Source organism: Solanum pennellii, chromosome 5, assembly GCF_001406875.1.
Source record: "Solanum pennellii chromosome 5, SPENNV200".
Taxonomy (NCBI): domain Eukaryota; kingdom Viridiplantae; phylum Streptophyta; class Magnoliopsida; order Solanales; family Solanaceae; genus Solanum; species Solanum pennellii.
The window spans coordinates 40,058,997-40,064,855 of NC_028641.1; the positions used below are offsets into that span (position 1 = coordinate 40,058,997).

At 32.8% G+C, this 5,859-nt stretch overlaps 1 protein-coding gene across 1 annotated transcript in view; it reads right to left on the reverse strand.

The window, feature by feature from the left end:
- LOC107019494 overlaps window positions 1-5,086 on the reverse strand; it is a 14,869-nt gene extending 9,783 nt beyond the window's left edge. The window contains exon 1 of the mRNA XM_027917304.1: window positions 4,926-5,086. The gene's annotated coding sequence lies outside the window, so the exon portion shown is untranslated. The remainder of the gene's footprint in view (window positions 1-4,925) is intronic.
- Window positions 5,087-5,859: the final 773 nt, after the last annotated feature.

A 5,859-nucleotide genomic window follows, 5' to 3' on the forward strand; every position in this document is an offset into this window, starting at 1 on the left:
GTTTAGTCTTTCGAAATTGTCTCTTAGTTTTTCAAGAAGTCTCTTTAGAATTTCATAGTACATGTATCTAGTAAATGTGATACATGTGTTTAGTTATTTATGTAAGATTTTTTATTTTTTATTTTGAGTAGTATAAATAGTAATGTAGTTGATGATTGTAATCATCTCAAGTGGTCTTAAGTAGCCTATAATAAATTTGAGCATTTTCTAAAGATATTATTTTTCCTTCCATATTTCCTACAAATTGATATCAGAGCAGGTTTTCGTTCTTAATCTGGGGTTAGGTGAAGAAAAAAATATGGCATCCAAAACAAATGAAGGTGCTGATTCTTCAGTTGTTCTTACTCCATTTTTTTATGGAACTGATTTTGAATACTGGAAGATAAGAATGATCACACATTTGAAAGCTGAAGATTTGTGGACTATTGTTGCAAATGGCTTTGAAGAGCCAGACAACGATGGTGATCTTACAGCAGCAGAGATGAAAAATCTTGAGGCTAAGTATCGTCAAGATGCAAAAGCCTTGAGCAAAATCCAAATGGGAGTTTCAAGAGCATATTTTGCAAAATTGCTACTTGTGAGACTGCAAAGGAAGCTTGGGATTTTCTGGAAACTGGGGTGTATGGTGACGAAAAGGTACGCACTGTAAGTCTTCAAATTCTTAGAAAAGAGTTTCAAATTTAAAGATGATAGAATCTGAAAAAAATGATGAATATTGCACAAGAGTCATGAATATTGTTAATGAAATGAGAAATCATAGTGATACGATTTCTGACCAACAAGTTATGGAAAAGATTCTAATTAGTGTCACAGAAAAGAATGAGTACATCGTTGCTATCACTGAGGATATGAAAGATCTTTCTAAGATTTCCATCAAAGAGCTAGTTGGATCATTTCGTGCACACGAGAAGCGAAATTTTTTTTGTGAAGATCAACCCAAAGAGACGGCTTTCCAGTCTAAAACAAATGAGAATTCTCAAAATTTCTCAAAAAATCATCAGAAGAAAAATCACAAGCCAAAAAAGAAGCAGGATCATGATGAATCTTCCAAGAAGGTTGAAGAAAAAGGTGAGAAAAACTCTAGTTTTTTTTTGTAATGTTTGAAAAAAGACTAATCACAATGCAGAAAAATGTTGGCACAAAGGCAAGCCCCAGTGTAACTTTTGTAAAATGTTTGGCCACGTTGAAAAGGATTGTTGGCACAAGAAACAGGAGCAAGCAATTTTTTGTGAAAAACATGAGGAAGAAAGGGAAGAAAACCTTTTCTTTTCTTCTAAATCTGATGCTTCAACAAAAAGCAATGAATGGTATGTTGATAGTGGTTGTAGTAATCACATGACTGGTGATGAAAAGGCTTTCCTCTCAATTAATAATAGCATCACTACTAAAGTGAAGATGGGGAATGGAGCCTTAGTTGATGCGAAAGGTAATGGTACTATTTCGATCAACATGAAAGGATGCGGTAAGTAAATTCATGATGTTCTTTATGTTCCTGACTTGGAAGAAAATTTGCTTAGTGTTGGTCAACTCATGGAAAATGGTTATTCTCTTGTGTTTAAAGATAATTATTGCAAGATTTATGATAAAATTGAGCCAAATCAAGTCATTGTTGAAGTAAAGATGATAAAAAGAAACTTCCCTTTGCAATTTCATTACAATGCATTAAAAAATGAAATTGTAGATGATTTATAGCTTTGACACAAAAGATTTTGTCACTTGAATTTTTATGGTTTAAAGCTTCTCAAGCAAAAGGATATGGTGCAAGGCCTTTCTAAGATACATACTGAGGTGGATACATGTGAAAGTTGTATAGTGGGAAAGCAACACAGGAAGTCTTTTTCAGAAGGGGTGTCTTGGAGAGCAAGTGTACTTTTGGAGCTAATTCATACCGACATTTGTGGACCAATGAAGACTCCATCTCTTGGAAGTCAAAGGTATTTTCTAATCTTTATTGATGATTTCTCAAGAATGACTTGGGTTTATTTCTTGAAAGAAAAGTCAGAAGCATTTGCTACATTCAAGAAATTTAAAGCCCTTGTTGAGAAGCAAAAAGGTTGCAGCATCAAAACCATTCGCAGTGATCGAGGAGGTGAGTACACAAGTCGAGAATTTGAAGAATATTGCAAAAATGAAGGCATTCAGAAGCAACTTACAGCAGGGTATACTCCTCAACAAAATGGTGTATCTGAAAGAAGAAATAGAACAATTGTTGAAATGGCCAGAACTATGATGAATGAGAAAGGGCTGCCAAAATATTTTTGGGCAGAAGCAGTGCATACAACAGTTCACATCCTTAACAGGTGTCCAACAAAGGCACTAAAGGACAAGACACCAGTTGAAGCTTGGAGTGGAATTAAACCTTCTGTAAGTCATTTTAAAATTTTTGGGTGTATTTGTTATGCTCATGTACCTGCTGAAAAAAGAACAAAATTGGATGAAAAAAGTCAAAAATGTGTCTTTCTTGGTTATAGTGATGTGACAAAAGGATATAGGCTTCTCGATGTCAAAACTAACAAACTTGTTGTTAGCAGAGATGTCATTTTTTATGAAAAAACAACATGGAATTGGGAGGATAAAAAGATAGAGAATACTGCTATCATATCTTCAAATCAAGAAGAGGGTGAAAAAGACGAAGATATCTCTCAAGGGGGAGAAATCCCAGATTCAGATAATGAAGAACCGCCTCCAAGAGGAACAAGAATGTTAAGTGACATTTATCAAAGATGTAATTTCGCCGGTGTTGAGCCAGAAAATTATGAAGAAGCAATAAAGCATGATGTTTAGAAGAAAGCCATGAAAGAAGAAATTCGAATGATTGAAAAAAATAATACTTGGGAGCTTGTGGCTATTCCAAGAAAAAAAAGAAGTTGCAAGTTTAAAATGGATTTAGAAAATCAAACTCAATCAGGAAGGAGATATTCAAAAGCACAAAGCAAGGTTGGTTGCTAGAGGCTTCACACAAAAACCAGGTATTGATTTTTATGAAACTTTCTCTCCAATTGCTCGTCTTGAGACAATTAGAACTGTAACTGTTGTTGCTGCACAAAAGAAATGAAAGATATTTCAACTTTATGTTAAATCAACATTTCTGAATGGAAAACTTGATGAAGAGATTTATGTTGAGCAACCTCAAGGATTTTTCGTTCAAGGGGGAGAAGGAAAGATGTATTGGCTAAAAAAAGATCCTTACGGTCTGAAGCAAGCTTCAAGAGCCTGGTAGAATGAAATTGATACATACTTTCTGAAAAATAATTTTTAGAGAAGTAAAAGTGAAGCCACTTTGTATGTGAAGAAAGAACATGGCAGCATCCTTATTGTTTGTCTCAATGTGGATGATTTGCTCTTTACAGGAAATGATGTAAATATGATGCAAAATTTCAAACAAGATATGATGCAAGCTTATGAGATGAGTGATTTTGGGTTGCTAAATTATTTCTTGGGCATCGAAGTTTCTCAAGTGAAAGATTTTCATTTCTCAAAAGAAGTATACTAATTTTTCAAAAATTCAAAATGATGGATTGCAGGTCTGTGGTCATACCATTAGCAGCAAATGAGAAGTTTAGAAAAGATGATGGAGAAAAGAAAGTTAATAGCTCACTTTTTAGGAGTTTGACTGGAAGTTTGCTATATCTTACTTCAACAAGGCCAGATATTATGTTTGCTGCTAGTTTATCATCCAGATTCATGCAAGAACCAAGTCAAGTGCATTTTGGAGTTGCAAAGCGTGTTCTACGCTACTTGCAAGGAACAATGGATTATGGGATAATGTACAAATTTGGAGGAGATTTGAACTTAATTGGTTATTCTGATAGTGATTGGGCTGGAAGTATAGATGACAAGAAGAGTACTTTTGGTTATGCTTTCTTATTTGGATCAAGCATTTGTTCTTGATTATCAAAAAAGCAAAGTGTTGTTGCTCAATCCACTGCCGAAGCAAAATATGTTTCAGCATCCAAGGCTACTTCTCAAGCTATTTGTCTTAGGAGAATATTTGAAAATATTGGTGAAAAACAAAAAAAAAAAGATTGTTCTGTATTGTGATAACAAATCAGCAATTGCAATTGCCAAGAATCCAGTCATCCATGAAAGATCAAAGAATATTTCCATCGAGTATCATTTTATCCGAGAAGCACAAGAGAAAGGCGAAATTCAGTTGCATTATTGTCAGACAAGAGAACAACTTGCTGACATCTTCATCAAAGCACTTCCTAGAGAAAAATTTTGCTATCTTCGAGAACGCATTGAAGTTATCAAGCAAATGCATTAAGGGAGAGTGTTGGAATTAATGCATCAATGTTTATTCTTCCGAAATTGTATCTTAGTTTTTCAAGAAGTCTCTTTAGAATTTCGTAGTACACGTATCTAGTAAATTGTGATACATGTATTTAGTTATTTGTGCAAGGCTTTTTATTTTTTATTTTGAGTCGTATAAATAGTGACGTAGTTGATGATTGTAATCATCTCAAGTGGTATTCGGTAGCCTATAATAAACTTGAGCATTTTCTAAAATATTATTTTTCCTTCCATATTTCCTACACAAATTTCATTTCAGAAGAAATTATAGCAGAAAAGGTAAATAGATGTACATGTTGAAGATGAAATCGATTCAAAGACACATGACCAGGGGCTGTTTTAGTAGCAAGATATTTTGAAATTGTAGCTTCTTTTTTTTTCATATGTGACTGTCCAAATTTGTAAGAGGCGACACCAAGTCAAACTCTCAACTAAATCGCTAAACATTTTAACAGTTACATATATATAGTAATAAAAGCTTAAAACAGATTCATGTTTGCAGACTTTAATAGTGATTCAAATCACAAAGTCATCGAATGAAACAACAGGGAGAAGTGGAAACTCACGACAATTCATGAATTAAAGATTAATTATCACAAAGCGCAGAGAAGAAAAGGGCGAGAAACCAAAACCATTTTTTATGTTGTCTGCAAATTGGAATGTTTTCAAACTTCTTGCTTTAACGAGATCTTCCTTTTCGCCAAAACCATTAGATTTGAGAAGACGACTTTAGATTTACAATTATGTGGTGGCGGCATCCACATAAAAATATTGGGAGCAGATGTTAGACACGTAAGTAGATATCTATATCATATAAAATATAGTGACTAAAATGCCCTCAACTTGAATTTTATTAACAATCAACTGACAGATTGATACACCATTAAGCATCTCACTTTTCTAATTAATATATATATATATATATAATATATATATATATGTGTGTATATATATATATATAGTAGAAAGAAAGAGTAAAACGACGATGACACAACCACATTGCCATTTACTCGTATATACATCTATAAATATATATCCACTTTAAATTTTACAACTCCAACTAATAAATTAACTACCCATAAAAATTTCATAAAAGGGCCTAAAATATTCTTTAAATATTGGAAATGGTACAAAAATATCCTTCGTCCACCTATTGGCTCTAAAATATCTTTCTCATCCACTTATTGACACTAAAATACCCTTTTCATATATATATATATATATTAAATACGTGGTGCTCAACTATTAATTATAATTTAATTTATCAATATCATTTATAAATCAACCCACTGCCCACTATTTACTAATTATACCCCACTCAATTAACAAATCAATGCTAATATCAAAAACGCCATAAACACGACGAAATTATAAATTTCTGAAAATGACATTCAAAATTATTCTAGTGCGAATCGAATCTCCAATTAAATTTAGGTTGAGCCGCTTATTTAGGAGGATACTTTCAATAGGATTCTCTTTCAAGCTTGAAATCAAAATTTATGATTAAAGGTATAGAACTAGTACATTCCAAATTAATTCAAGTACTTTTAAAAAAAATATAATTTA